This window comes from Papio anubis, chromosome 13 (assembly GCF_008728515.1).
Source record: "Papio anubis isolate 15944 chromosome 13, Panubis1.0, whole genome shotgun sequence".
Taxonomy (NCBI): Eukaryota; Metazoa; Chordata; class Mammalia; order Primates; family Cercopithecidae; genus Papio; species Papio anubis.
Window position 1 is genome coordinate 20,387,789 of NC_044988.1, and position 15,519 is coordinate 20,403,307.

Consider the following 15,519-nt stretch of genomic DNA (forward strand, 5'->3'; position numbering starts at 1 on the left):
GAAACTAGAAAAGGCAAGGAAATGAATTATCCCTTCAGAGCCTCCAGAAGAAGCCAGTCCTGCCAACACTTTGACTTTAGCCTCGGCTACTAATTTTTGGACTTCTGACCTCCAAAACTGTAAAAATAAATCGCGTTGTTTTAAGCCACTAGGTTTATGGTAATTTATTACAGCAGCAACAGAAAATGCACACATCTAACAAAGCATTTGAATTGGCATCTATCCAAATAATTTTTAACTTTTATTTATTTAATTAATTTATTTATTTTGAGACAGAATTTCACTCTGTCGCCCAGGCTGGAATGCAGTGGCACAACCTCGGCTCACTGCAGCCTCCACCTCCTGGATTCAAATGATTCTCCTGCCTCTCAACCTCTGGAGTAGCGGGGACTACAGGCGCAGCCACCACACCTGGCTAATTTTTTTATTTTTTGATATAGACAGGATTTCGCCATGTTGGCCCAGCAGGTCTCAAACTCCTGTGCTCAAGTGATCCGCCCACCTCGGCCTCCCAAAGTGCTGGGATTACAGGCGTGAGCCACCATGCCTGGCCTTAACTCATATATATACACATACACACACACACACACACACGTATATAAATATATATATTTTACCTGTCATCTTTTATTTGGAGGTTACTTCCCATTAGGATATGAAAGGATTCAGCAACGATCGAGATTGTGTTCCTCATGGAGGGGCTTGGGCCAAGAAGGTCATGGTGGGGAGTGCAGAGCTTGTCCTCTTCTTCAGTGGTACTTGGGTAGCCGCTCGTGCTTGAGCTCCTTGTAGGAAAGGCAGTAAAGAGCATGTAGCCTGCCAGCACCATGGTCAGCCCTGCGATGCTCCCCTTCCTCACGTTGATGTACTTGTTGTAGCACCGGTAGTAACCTCTTTGAATCGCTCCGGCAATGCACTAGGGGTAAAGTCCTGCATCAAGGTCCAACTTGGCAGCTCCCCTAGTTTGACCTCTAGACGTTTCTTGTCCTTCGCTGGTATGACTGACGCCATCTTGGAGTCCTGGTGTCAGCTTTGCCTAATTTAGATTCTTACCAGACTGTATCCACAAGGACCAATCATTTAAAAAGTGAAACAGACATTGGGCTACACAGTCTTTTAAGTCTTGGCTTTAGTATGAATATGAGCTATATATAAAATTTAGAAATGCAGAAATCTCAAGTATTTTATTTTAGAATGATAGTTTAATGACTTTGAGATTGTTTTAGAAGCCGTATCAACATCATGTGTAAAAAAGAGAGAACAATAATATTTTCTAAATCCTAGATTTTAGTATTATTTGACTCAAGGAACAAACTAGTAGTGAGTGTCAAGTGTCTCGTTTTTATCTTTTATACCAGAGAGTGCTCAGTGTACTAAAAATAATGCCTGCTGTGTGGAGGGGCATGTAATCAGTTCTGGGATTCTTTTTTTAAATTTATTTTTATTTTTATTTATTTTTGAGATGGAGTCTTGCTCTGTCCCCAGGCCGGAGTGCAGTGGCGCAATCTCAGCTCACCGCAAGCTCCAGCTCCCAGGTTCAAGTGATTCTCTTGCCTCAGCCTCCAGAGTAACTGGGATTACAGGCACACACCACCACGCCCGGCTAATTTTTGTATTTTTGGTAGAGACGAGGTTTCACCATGTTGGCCAGGATGGTCTCGATCTCTTGATCTCGTGATCCACCCGCCTTGGCCTCCCAAAGTGCTGAGATTACAGGTGTGAGCCACTGCACCCGGCCTTGGGATTGTTATTTTTAGTGAGATGCTCTGAAAAAATTACAACCTGTAAATTTCATTTGGCAGCTTCGAGGATTATAAATAATTCAGTAGGCTCTTAGATATCTGAGTTTCTGTCTAACTCTGGCTAGCACATTACAAAATGTGTCAAGAAGAATGTTAATGTTGCATGTGAAAGAGAGAGCCCAGGAATCTGATCTTGAGAACTTGAACATAATGTTGATGTATGTGCTATAGGCTTATAGGCTCCCTGCAGCAACCTTCTATTAGATCAATGCAAAAAAAAAAGGTCTATCATTTCCTACTCCATTTCCATGCCCATAAAAGTTTTGTTTGCCCCTTTGAAATCTGCAATGAATCTAGAGCAGTAGCATCAATACTTTCCTGACACTGGATAGATACTATTCACAGCATGCCCCCTGCTCATCGTCACCGGCATCACTATCCTCATTACCACCATCCCCATCACTAGCATCTGTAGCACACTTAGTCTACAAAGAGCTTTCATTTGCCTGACCTTCTTAGAACAAGATAATTATCAACTTTTGGTGATGGACAGAGTGTTTGGACGCTTCATCTTGCAATGATTTTGTGGGGGTAAATAGGGCAGCATTATTATACTCCTTTGCACAACTCCCAACAACACAGTGTTTGCTGCATAAGGAATGCTTGATAAATATAAAATTGATTAATGTAAATAGGAAACTAAAACTCAAGAGAAGTTCTGTTGTTTTCTCAGTATCAGGAAAAAAGGGAATTGCAGACACTAATACTCAGGTCTTCCAATTTATAGCATGGGAAACAAACAAAAAAGCTTGTGTAAACCCTTGGAAATGGCTCTATGTTGTCTTAGTTGAATAATAAGGGGAAGATCAAAAGATCAAAAAGGCCATTGTGATTCATCAAAAGTACTCATTCATTGGCTTTATCTCACCTGATAGGAAAAGAGAAAACAAGAAATGAAAATTGATGATACACCACTTTAAAACAAAATCAACATCATAGTATTGTCACTGAATGTTGATCGTTTGTTGTGGAAAGGAGAAAGGGATTTAGCAATGTGGCTATAGGTCATTTGTACTTTCTTCGTCCATTCTTCCTCTCTGTGGGGAGTAGGAGTACATTTCCTCTCCTTTGTATAAACTAAAGACAATTTCCCTTTCTAGACTTAAGTTTTCCTTGCCCCAAGTTAATACACAGCTAACCCTGCTCAGATTGATACATATGTAAATTTACACAATTGTTTCTATTTGTAAAGGGAAAAGCTATAGTCAACAAAATGTGAGAAGTGCTCTTTTAAAAGTCCTCAATCACTCACAGCAAAGGTGTTTAAATTGCTAAGGACCAACGAAGGCATTTCTGAAGCCTGCTCTCTGTAGGAGACTCAAATCTGCAACCAGGAAGCACCTGGGTCATTGGGAGGCCTATAATTACTTGGAAAAACAGAGGATGAAATTCAGGGCATTACCTATAATGTTCACTTATTTCTACCAAAGGTCTTGACTCAAATTGATTTAGCAATTCCACAGTTTCAGGTGAAAGGAAGCTAATATTTATTGTGTTGCTACTCCAACCACCCACCCAGTGAGGTAGAAATTATTTGTTCAATTTTTAAGATAAGAAAACTGAGAAATAAGTTATGGAACTTATGAAGCTATATAAAATTGAGGTTAAGAGCTGGGGCTTGAGTTTCATTGCCTTGAGTTCCAATCCTGACACAATCATTAACTAGCTGATCTTGGAAGGAAAATGGACTCTCTAAGCCTCAGTTTCTTTACCTATGAAATGCGAGTGGCAATGGGGAATAGGAGCTACTGCAAACAGTTGTTTTGAGGATTCATGTCAGACTAGAAATACTCAATTATTCTCATCAAAGTGAATAAGGTATAAATTTCAGAGATGGAATTCAAACCTCAAGCTCATCTCATTTCACCGTATTACCCTTTAGATGATGTTCACAAAGGCCGGCATTTTTCTTGGTCAGGTGTCTAGAATTAGAACTTTAAAATTATCCTTCTGGTCAATTTAAATCTGCTGTGGAGCCAGTTGCCCACCTACGGGTAAAGCGCCTGTTATGTCTTAAATTGAAAGACGACAATGGCTGCAAGAATTTGGGAGGGAGGCCCTCAGTCCCATATAATTTCATGTTGCAGGACATGGAATGGGTACAAGAAGATACAAATAGAGTTGGACAAGAAAGACTTTACCTATCTCTGGAGGAATCGGCTTTGAGGAGACCTGCAAAGGGTGAATCTGTTACACACACACACACACACACACACACACACACACACACACACACACAGTGGAAAACACCATGCAGTAAGGAATATGAAGATTTCCATGAAAGTGAAGGTCATACTATTCTCCAGTTCCATTTTGTCAGGAGAGCCAGTGACATGTCCAGTCCAAATCAAAGCATGCTGTGCCACGGTTTTCACCACATGTTTTAAGAATGAGGAGGCGGGCGCGATGGCTCACGCCTGTAATCTCAGCACTTTGGGAGGCCAAGGCAGGCGGATCATGAGTTCAAAAGATCAAGACCATCCTGGCCAACATAGTGAAACCCCGTATCTACGGGGTTGAACCTGGGAGGCAGAGCTTGCAGTGAGCTAAGATCATGCCACTGCACTCCAGCCTGGACAACAAGAGTGAAACTTCCTCTCAAGAAAGAAAAAGAAAATGTGTATTCAACCAAGATGATGAGTACCTACTTGCCATATAAATCACAACTGCTCTCAACACCCCAGGTCTCTCTCTCTCTCTCTCTCTCTCCCCCCTCCGACACACACCCCAAGGAAGTTGATTCTTTCTGTATCCAACTACTGAATTTAGCCTTCCTTCAAAGCCCAACTTAAAAGCAAACTCCTACCTGATATATTGTAGGATGTATGAGCACAAATGTTTCCTTTCTTTCTTCCAAAAAGTCATCTCAATTTTCCTCCACTGTCCTCTACTCTCTGTTCATAATCTCCCCTTTCTCTCTCTTTTTTTTTTTTTTTTCCTGATGGAGTCTCACTCTGTCCCCAGGTTGGAGTGCAGTGGCGTGATCTTGGCTCACTGCAACCTCTGCCTCCCGGGTTCAAGCTATTCTCCTGCCTCAGCCTCCTGAGTAGCTGGGACTGCAGGCGTGAGCCACCACGCCCAGCTAATTTTTGTATTTTTAGTAGAGACTGAGTTTCTCCATGTTGGTCAGGCTGGTCGCGAACTCCCGACCTTAGGTGATCCGCCTGCCTCAGCCTCTCAAAGTGCTGGGATTACAGGTGTGAGCCACCGTGCCCGGCCCAATATTTCTTTTAATATGCTTTGAATGTTTTTGAAACAAAGAAAATTGACGTTAAAGTAAGTACCATATAATGCCAAAATTAATTTTAAAGCCAGGAAATTGTTTCTATAACTATGATTTTGAAGTCTTCATTACAGCTCTGAAAAGTTGTGAGAAATACTGTATGGATCTAGCTTTTAAAATGTTGTCCAAAACAATCTCCTTGTTTCATCTGGCATCCTTTACTAAATCATATTAATTTTAAGACAGTTTTTTCAATCTGTCTCCAATTACGAAGAAATGTTGAAAATATGAATTTCAGTTTTAATTGTCAACATGCTTGACTTTATTTATTGAGTAAATCAAATCTATTTAGGTAGGCATTGTTTTTTCAGTTTTACAGATGTGAAAACTAAGAGACAGAGAGAAGAGACTATTTAAAGCAGTTGAACACTGGATAAGAGCTGGATTTGAGTTTGACAGCCCTGAGTTCCAATCCTGGTTCCATCACACGCTCGCTAAATGACTTTGGCAAAGTAGTTGACTCTGTGAATCTCTCTTAAGGCCATTCAGGCTAACTAGGATTTAGTTACCTAAGTTTTAAAAATTAACCATGTAGGCAGAGAGCCCACGCATTTGAATATTCATTAAATCATAATGGAGACATGAATTGACCAAATTCTTCTTTTCTTCAACAAATCTTTATTAAAAATGCATCATGGGTCAGGTATTATCCTAGGTAATGAAGAGACAAAGATGAAAAAGATATCTCAAGAAACGTTGAAAAAGTTTCCATGAATATTAATATCAAACCAGTGAAATAATACATAGTGTGTCAGCTTGTTGTCATTTAAATTAAATCTTGCATGGACCTCATAATTCTCGAATTTCTCTTGAGTTCCTTCATTTGGTGTTTGATTTGAAAAGCACTTGAATACTATTTCAAAATCACTATTCTAAACATGGCTTTGCTGATCTAATAGGAAACTATGTAAACGTCCTTGAAGTATGTTTATTACAACTTGCTATTATTTTATGTAACACTCTTAAAGAGCTTAAGGTAAATCAGTATCCCTCCTGGTGAAGAGCTCTGGCTTTATATCAGACAAGCCTGGGTTCTTATTCTCACCCACTTACTGGTTGGATGGTCTTGGAAAATCTCCCTGAACTGTTTTTGCCTCAGTTCTCTCATCTGTAAATAAAGGATAATGAAAGCACCTAAATTAAAGAGTTGTTATAAGTTTATATGGGATTTGAAATGTAAAGCATTTAACTCACAAAAGCTCAATAAATTATTGACTATTGTAAGTAGACTTCAATATGTAATCTTCAACATATAATCATCAATATATAATGATGAAATCATATATAAAATCTTCAATATATAATCATCCCTTGGTATTTATGGGGGATTGGTTCTAGGAACTCCCTTGGATATCAAAATCCAAAGTTGTTATTTGGACAGTGGTTATACTAAAAGCTCAGATTTCAAACTACAAAATATGTAACAAAATTGTACTTGCTGTACCCCTTAAATTTGTACAAAAAATCAGAGGATGCTCAAGTCTCTGATACAAAATGGTACAGTGTTTGCATATAACCTATGCACATCCTTCTGTATGCTTTAATTTATCTGTAGGTTACTTATAATACCTAATACCCTGTAAATGCTATGTAAATAGTTGTTATACCGCATTGTTTAGGGAATAGTGACAAGAGAAGTCTGTATATATTCAGTGCAGACATAATGTTTTTGAATATTTTTGATCTGCAGTTGGTTGAATCCATGAATGTAGAATCCACAAATATGGAGGGCTCACTGTACTTATGTTTTGTCAAAGTCAGAAACATTCTATTTATCTTTAACCCATTTGATTTGTTTTGCTTTGTTCTCAATGTTGAAGTTTTCACCACTTTGATCTCTAGTCTCCTGCCTTCTCACGGAGAATTGAGTTTTTTGTTCATTTATTATTGAAGGACAGAAGCTAAATAGTGTGGTCTGGAGTAGCGTCACCCTGGCAAATTGTTCCTGGACTGAGTCTGTCACACTGAGATTGCAGAATCTATCTGTACAAAGATTCAATTTTTCTTTCTCTCTTTTTCTTTTTTTGTTTTTTGAGATGGAGTTTTGCTCTGTCACCCAGGCTGAAGTGCAGTGGTGTGATCTCGGCCCACGGCAACCTCCGCCTCCTAAATTCAAGCGATTCTTCTGCCTCAGCCTCCCGAGTAGCTGAGACTATAGGCGCACTCCACCACACCCAGCTAATTTTTATATTTTTAGTAGAGACAGGGCTTCACCATATTGGCCAGGCTGGTCTTGAACTCCTGACCTCATGATCTGCCTGCCTTGGCCTCCCGAAGTGCTGGGATTACAGGCATGAACCATCGCACCTTGCCCAAGATTCAATTTTTCAAAGCCAAGTTGCAAGAAAGTCACACAGAAAAGACACAAGGTTATGCCAGGCTTTAACAGTTATTTTTAAAGAGTACACTTTATTATTCGCAAAAGTGAAGAAATTCTACAATATTTTCCTTGATTGGTATGTATGATCATATCTATATCTACACCAGGATAAATCTGAACTTTAACTTTCTCATCCATGTTCTCCTGTACTTCCTTTGACATACACCTTTCTCGGAAGAGACAGTCTTCTGCTTCAGACTAGCAGGTCTTTGACGACAGATGTATCAAATTCTGGCCAGGAGACAAAAACCTCTCCAGTTATTTTTACTGACAGAATTTAATATAATGGATTAACTAGGTGTAAAGGTGTAAACAACTGAAAGGGTAAAAAGAGCGGTCTAATGTATCACAGATGTAGCAACTGTAAAAAGCAGCAACTATCCATCCCTAGGGCAGAGAGTACAAAAGGAAGAAGCTGGAGTTATTAACATTTAGAAAGTTAGAGGAGGCCCCATTGGAGCTAAGCCTCAAAACCTCAGGGGCACCTGCTGACTGGTGCTGTTTTCTCTGAGATGGGGGCATGATAAATCTAGTTCTCCAAGTATTGGCAGACTTCCACCTGAGTTCACCTGCTGCTATGGGAAGGAGCTGCTTTTGCCAGGGTGAAGAAACATTGCCAGTGTGATGCTTCCAGGAATTGCAAGCAGAAGGAAGCTCCAGAGGAAACAAATAGAAAGGAGCAAGTTTCTTCCTTCTTTGCACTCGTTGGCTCCCACTTGAGCCCTGTATTACCAGAATCTAATATACAGCAAGCTGGCAAAGCAGAAATGTAGTTTGCAGAGTCCTAGTCACAGCATCTTAGGGTAGGAAAGGGCGGGGAGGAGTTGCAAGTGAGAGGCAATAGCTTAATAATTGGCACAATAGAAAACATGTTTTATTGTCAGCCTCTGGCATGGTTCCAGAACTACAATCGTGGCTTTGGGCTAAGTGTGGTGGCTCAAGCCTGTAACTTCAGCACCTTGGGAGGCTGAAGCGGGCAGATCACCTGAGGTCGGGAGTTCGAGACCTGCCTGGCCAACATGGTGAAACCCCATCTCTATCAAAAATACAAAAATTAGCTGGGTGTGTTGCCTGTAGTCCCAGCTACTTGGGAGGCTGAGGCATGAGAATCACTTAAACCCAGGAGGTGGAGGTTGCAGTGAGCCGAGATCGCACCACTGCACTCCGGCCTGGGCAACAGAGTGAGACTCTGCCTCCAGATAGATAGATAGATAGATAGATAGATAGATAGATAGATAGATAGATAGATAGACAGATAAATAAATGCGTTGGAATGGATATGCGTCTACACTTATATTTTTCAATTGTGATTTCAATGGTGAAAACTTCAGTTTCTCTTATAAAAAGAGCTATCTTTTTTAGGAAAATGGAGTGCTTTATTGTAGAGGTGAAGTCCCAATGTTAAGATCTTAAGGAATTAGAGGAAAAGAGATAGAATTAAACTGCCCTTATAATAATAATAGAAAAAGAATTAAACTGCCCTTAATCAGAAGTTAGCAGAAGTTGAAGGGGAATAGGGTAATGGACAAAGTTAGTGGCTGAAAAGGAAAGGGAAGATTAAACAGTCAAACAAGAGTACCAGGGCCACACAACCTGTGAGATTAGGGTGGATGATGAAAAAGAACCAGTCAGAAATTCTTGGTAGAAGGATGACACAGGATTTTTAAAATAGAAAGGATAAATAGTTGACTTTGGCTGGGCATGGTGGTTCACGCCTAATAAGCACTTTGGGAGGCTGAGGCGTGCAGATCACTTGAGGCCAGGAGTTCAAGACCAGCCTGGCCAACATGGTGAAACCCCATTTCCATTAAAAATACAAAAATTAGTCAGGCATGGTGGTGCACAGCTGTAATCTCAGCTACTCGGGAGGCTGAGGCAGGAAAATAATTTGAACCCGGGAGGCAGAGGTTGCTGTGAGCTGAGATTGTGCCACTGCACTCCAGCCTGGGAGACAGAGGGAGACTCTGTCTCAAAAGAAGGAACAAAGGAAGGGAGGAAGGAAGGAAGGAAGGAAGGAAGGAAGGAAGGAAGGAAGGAAGGAAGGAAGGAAGGGAGGGAGGGAGGGAGAGAGACTTGACTTTATGACTATGGCTTTAAAGGTAAACTCAAATCTTCAAGGCACTGACATTTGCTACTTGCACTGGTTTATTTATGGGTAAAGGACAGTACGCTTTAGACACTGAGATGATCCACATGTTGAACCAACTCTGTGAGAGCTAGAGCTATAAGACATAGGTAAGTAGCAGAAACAAGACCTCTACACCTTCTTTGCCACTGGCGAAGAAGAGTTCGGGATGACCCAAACTCTGCTCCACATGATCACTCATCCTTTTGTCCTCCTGGCAGTGGCAGGGGCCTACGGGAGGAAACGGAACCATGCAAGATTCTTGAAATATAACCTAAGAGCTGGCACACTGTAACCTCTTCCTCATTCTATTGGCTGAGCTGCAAGTAACAAGACTGGCACAGGTCAAGGGTGGGGAGAAAATAATCACTTCTGGATGTGAAGATCTACAAAGTGACATTGTAGGGGGCAAGAATGCAGGGAAGACTGAAAATCTGAGGCTGCAGTTGTCATTGACCTACCGTAGATAGATCTGTTTTTGTTCTGTCCGGATCCCCAGTCAATAGGATGGTGCCCGCCCACATCGAGGGTAGGTCTTCCCCACTTAGTCCACTCAGACTCACATGCCAATCTCCTCTGGAGACAACTTCATAGACACACCCCAAAATAATGCTTTACCAGGCCTGTCAGTATTTATTTCCTAATCCAGTCAAGTGGACACCTGAAATTAGCCATCACAGCACAGAACTTCTCAAAGTGTGGTCTGGGTTCCAGCAACATCAGCCTCACCTGAGCGCTTGCTAGAAGGGCACAGTCTCAGGCACCACTCCACATCTGCTGAGTCAGAGTCTTGGAAGGTGGGGCCCAGAACACTGTTTTAAAACCTCTCCAGATGATTCATATGCACTTAAAATTTGAGAGGCAATTAACAGACCTAATAGACCTCAATTTTTCTTTAAAAGGTGGGCATAACTAGGCCTGAGTCAGCCTCTGGAGTTCTCTGACAAGGAAGACATTTCTAGGAGTAACTGGAAAGAAAAAGCAACTTTTTTTGTATATTAAAGAAATACAATCAGGCCGGGCTCTGTGGCTCACACCTGTAATCCCAGTACTTAGGGAGGCTGAGGCGGGCAGATCACCTGAGGTTGGGGGTTTGAGACCAGCCTGACTAACATGGAGAAACCCCGTCTCTATTAGAAATACAAAATTGGAAGGGTGAGGCGGCACAGGCCTATAATGCTAGCTACTCAGGAGGCTGAGGCAGGAGAATTGCTTGAACCCGGGAGGCAGAGGTTGCAGTGAGCCGAGATCACACTATTGCACTCCAGCCTGGGCAAACAGAGTGAAACTGTGAAAGAAAGAAAGAAAGAAAGAAAGAAAGAGAGAAAGAGAGAAAGAGAGAAAGGAAGAAAGGAAGAAAGGAAGAAAGGAAGAAAGAAGGAAGGAAGGAAGGAAGGAAGGAAGGAAGGAAGGAAAGAAGAAAGAAAGAAAGGAAGGAAGGAAGGAAGGAAGGGAGGGAGGGAAAGAAGGAAGGAAGGAAGGAAGGAAGGAAGGTCAATTTTATATTTCAAGCTAGTAAAACAGAATTTTATAGCTTATTTTTTTTGAGATGGAGTTTTGTTCTTGTTGCCCAGGCTGCAGTACAATGGCGCAGTCTCAGCTCACTGCAACCTCTGCCTCATAGATTGAAGTGATTCTCCTGCCTCAGCCTCCCAAGTAGTGGAGATTACAGGTGCCCACCACCACACCCAGCTAATTTTTGTATTTTTAGTAGAGATGGGGTTTTACCATGTTGGCCAGGCTGGTCTCAAACTCCTGATCTCAGGTAATCTCCCCACCTTGGCCTCCCAAAGTGCTGGGATTACAGGTGTGAGCCACTGTACCTGGTCAAAGCAGATATATTTGGTTTTACTTTGATTCTCTTTTTCCTTTGGGTTAGAAATTCAGTCTTATAATTTCAACAGTTTTAGTTCTCCAGTGAAACTTATTTGAAAATCCATGTCTCAATTATCTGTGACCCTTTTTAATAAGTCATCAGGCTTCTGGCATAAAAGTTGGGAGATGTGCACCCTTCTGAAATATGCAATAATCTGAGTAGCTATAGCTTTTTTGAATTTTTTTTTCAAAAACAAACAATTTTGGCATAGATAGGGAAGACACAATACAGGTTTAATCAAAGTAATAGAAATAGTATCTAAAACTTTTCCCCTTGAAAACCTTGCCATTCCACAGAAAGAGTTGCCAGCTAGAATTAGTAAAAATTACATTACTATTTTGGAAGACTGTATATTATTTTTCATTTGGAAGGAAATGCCTAACCTGGTAGAACGTAGAACTTTGTGTCAATTGTCTTCTTAATTTCAAAAAGGGTTTAAGGCTACTAAAAATTCATGAAACACAAAAGGTGAAAAGAGACGAAGCCAGCAGAAGTAATACGATAACGTGACTTTTACTCTTCAGCAAGCCCCAAGCCCTTTTGAGGCCTCACCGGCAAAGACTGACTCAGCAGGTGTGAGCAGTGCCTGAGACTGTGCCCTTCTAGCAAGTGCTCAGGTGAGGCTGATGTGCTGGAACCCAGACCATGCTCTGAGACGTTCTGTGCTGTGATAATTAATTTTAGGTGTCTACTTGCGTGGATTAGGGGATAAATACTGAGAGACTTGCTAAAGCATTACTTTAGGGTGTGTCTGTGAGGGTGTCTCCAGAGGAGATTGGCATGTGAATCTGAGTGGATTAAGTGGGGAAGACCCACCCTCAGTGTGGGTGGGCACTATCCAGTTGGCTGGGGGCCTAGATATTACAAAAAAAAAAAAAAAAAAAAAGGACAGGCAAAATTGGTCTTTCTCTCCTGGAGCTCGATTTTAACCCCTTAACATTTCTTAATTCCAGCTCTATGTGACAGTGACTCTCAGAAAATTCCTGAAGTAAAGGGGTAGCCTCATTTTCTTCCTGAAGAGCCTGCTGCAATGGGGGCCGTGGTCCAAGGCATGGCGGGAAGAGAGCAAGCTGTGCAGGGTTCCACGTGTCTTTGCTGCTGTTTGCATTTATATTTCAATCAGTCAGCTCTGCACCAATCCCCCTAGACTTAAACTACTGCATTTAAAAATGAGTGACGTGGCTCACGCCTGTAATTGCAGCACTTTGGGAGGCCAAGTTGGGTGGATCACCTGAGGTCAGAATTTCAAGACCAGCCTTGCCAACACGGTGAAACCTCGTCTCTACTAAAATACAAAAATTAGCCGGGAATGGCGGCAGGCACCTATAATCCCAGCTACTCGGGCGGCTGAGGAAGGAGAATTGCTTGAACCCCAGAGGCAGAGGTTGCAGGAAGCTGAGATCATGCCACTGTACTCTAGCCTGGGCAACAGAGTGAGACTCTGTCTAAAATAATAATAATAATAATAATAATAATAATAAAAGATTAAAATTAAAAACTTTAAAAAAGATCTACATTTTGTTAAAATAGCAGACATATTGGCTGAATAGATTTTTGAGTAATTATTTTCCTAATTCTAAAGTAAAACCTAATTGGTGCAGATAATCTAAAACAATCTAGAACATATGGGAAGCACACACAAAAATGTCATTTCACTAACTTAAAGCTATTACTGTTAGTATTTGGTGTAGTGCTGTTTAGTATCTTTTCAATATATGTTATGGGGCTCTGGTTTTTCTTCAACGGGATTTCTTAATCTTTTTTTTTTTTTTTGAGACTGAGTCTTGCTCTGTCACCAGGCTGGAAGCTGGAGTGCAGTGGTGCGATCTCAGCTCACTGCAACCTAGGCCTCCTGAGTTCAAGTGATTCCCCCACCTCAGCCTCCCTAGTAGCTGAGACTACAGGCGGGTGCCACCATGCCCGGCTAATTTTTTGTATTTTGGTAGAGACAAGGTTTCACCATATTGTTCAGGACAGTCTCGATCTCCTGACCTGGTGATCCGCCTGCTTTGGCCTCCGAAAGTGCTGGGATTACAGGTGTGAGCCACTGCGCCCGGCCTTTTTTTTTTTTTTTTTTTTTTTTTTCATAATCGTTTTCTACTAGGAGTAAATTTTCATAAACATTACTTATAATGGCTGCGTGATATTCCATAGTATGCAAATAGCATAATTTATTTAAACATTTTCCTAGGGGGATTTAGGTTAATTCCTGTAAAATAAATTACAACAAAGTTAATGTCACAAAATCCTCATCCTGATGAATTCTTAGGCAGACTAAAGCTTCATCTTTTTAGGCAATAAATGAGCCTGAGAGTTACACAGTTTACTCTCTTTAGTGTCAATAGATTCAGTCGTATACATTGAAATAACTGATCTATAGCTTCCTGAGAGAAAACCAAAACAATGGCATTAGGTTAGAAATTTGTAATTAAGTTTTGTTTTTGCTTTGTTAGTATTGGATGCACACTTCTGCCTCTCCCTGCTTCCCTCTTTCCTTCCTTTTTTTTATCTGTGTGTTTCAGCTTTGTGAAATCTTTCTGGAATAAATCTAGTTTAGCTGGTCCTGGACCTCAGCTCCCTAGCTCCTTTCTTCCCAGGTTTCCTTCTGCAGTAACAGTAGAAACATGCTGTCCAGGAAGGTGTTGACAGGACTGGCGGTGTCTCAGATTGGATAGCAAATCTTAACTCCTTTTAAAAATGATGCTGCAGTTATGAGGTCTGTGACTTATGAGCAAAACTTGGACGTCTCGGGTATACAAAGGACACTGTTCCTCGTGGCTGGAAAGAACTGTTTGGATTAAATTAAATACAAAAAGAACCTCCTTCCAATATTCTTTTAAAATGTTTTCGTGAATCACTATGTTAGCTTTTAAAAAGTTTTTGATAATTTTATAACATCCTTTTTAATGTGGCATCCAGTGTGGCTCTTCAGTCTAAAGAAATGTTACTATAATCATATAACTGTAGTTCTTAGATGCTTTATTTTCTGCTTAATGATATATGTGCATATCATGTGACTCAATATAGATCATCTGAATATATTATGACTTAAAACTCAGAATTTGAATGTCATGGACCGTGCTAAAATTCAATAAAACTACATTTGGATGCAAGGGGGAAAGAGAAACATGTGGCTTGAATTTTCCTTAAAACACACGGGTAATAGTTAAAGGGAAAAGTACTTGGGACAGAGTATAGCTGGAGTTTTGCCAGACTCATACCATTTAAACAATGGTTTAAGACTGAATTAAAATCCCAAGCAGATCTCTTTGATCTCCCCCAAAGGGTATAAGGTAGCTTTTCAACTTTGAAAGATAAAGTTAATGTAAATACTTAGAGTGAGCAAAATGGGGAACCCTGCACTCGAAGAAGTTGTTTTTGTCCTCTGAAATTCAAGGTCTTCCCACCTACACTTGGATTCCTGCTCTGCCTTTAAACCCCAAAAGAGGTTAGGTTATGCGTGGCTTTTGCAACCATTTCTTTAGTTTTCCATTTTCAGCGCCAGCTCCACCCTGCTCTTGCACCCCCACGCAGAATCACAGACACATAATCTGGTTAACACAAATACCACTTCAAGCCCTTGCCACATCCTCCAAGCCTGAACATGCCCCCAGGCTATCCTTTCTTCCCATTTCATAGTTAGGTACAATGAAAAATGAAATGGCATTGGAATGAAATGGAGTGAAAATGGTAATTTTGTCAGATGAATGGAATTTGAGGGGAATCAGTGACTTTAATGACCAGTGTTGCTTCTCCTAAGGCACTCTATTTCCACACTCAGCTGGAGTCTTCCTGTACTAGTGCCAAGCAGGCAAATGTCACCTGTGAAACCCAGGGGGAGATGTGTTGATCAGCCTTCCAAACTGCTCAATGCAAAGATGCTTGGAATTCAGCAGTGCCACTTCCAGCTAACTGGCTCTGATTCCTATGGATGCAACTAGTCCTCCTCCCTGGCTGGACTAATGCCAGTCTACTTAAGGAGATAATTGACCACAAGCCAGCCTGACTGACAGGCTTCCTAAGTGCCAGATGCCAACTGTGCCAGTCCCAGCC

The 15,519-nt window shown here is 41.1% G+C and overlaps 1 pseudogene; it reads right to left on the reverse strand.

The window, feature by feature from the left end:
• Positions 1 to 567: 567 nt before the first annotated feature.
• Positions 568 to 1,489, reverse strand: LOC110741509 (annotated as a pseudogene).
• Positions 1,490 to 15,519: the final 14,030 nt, after the last annotated feature.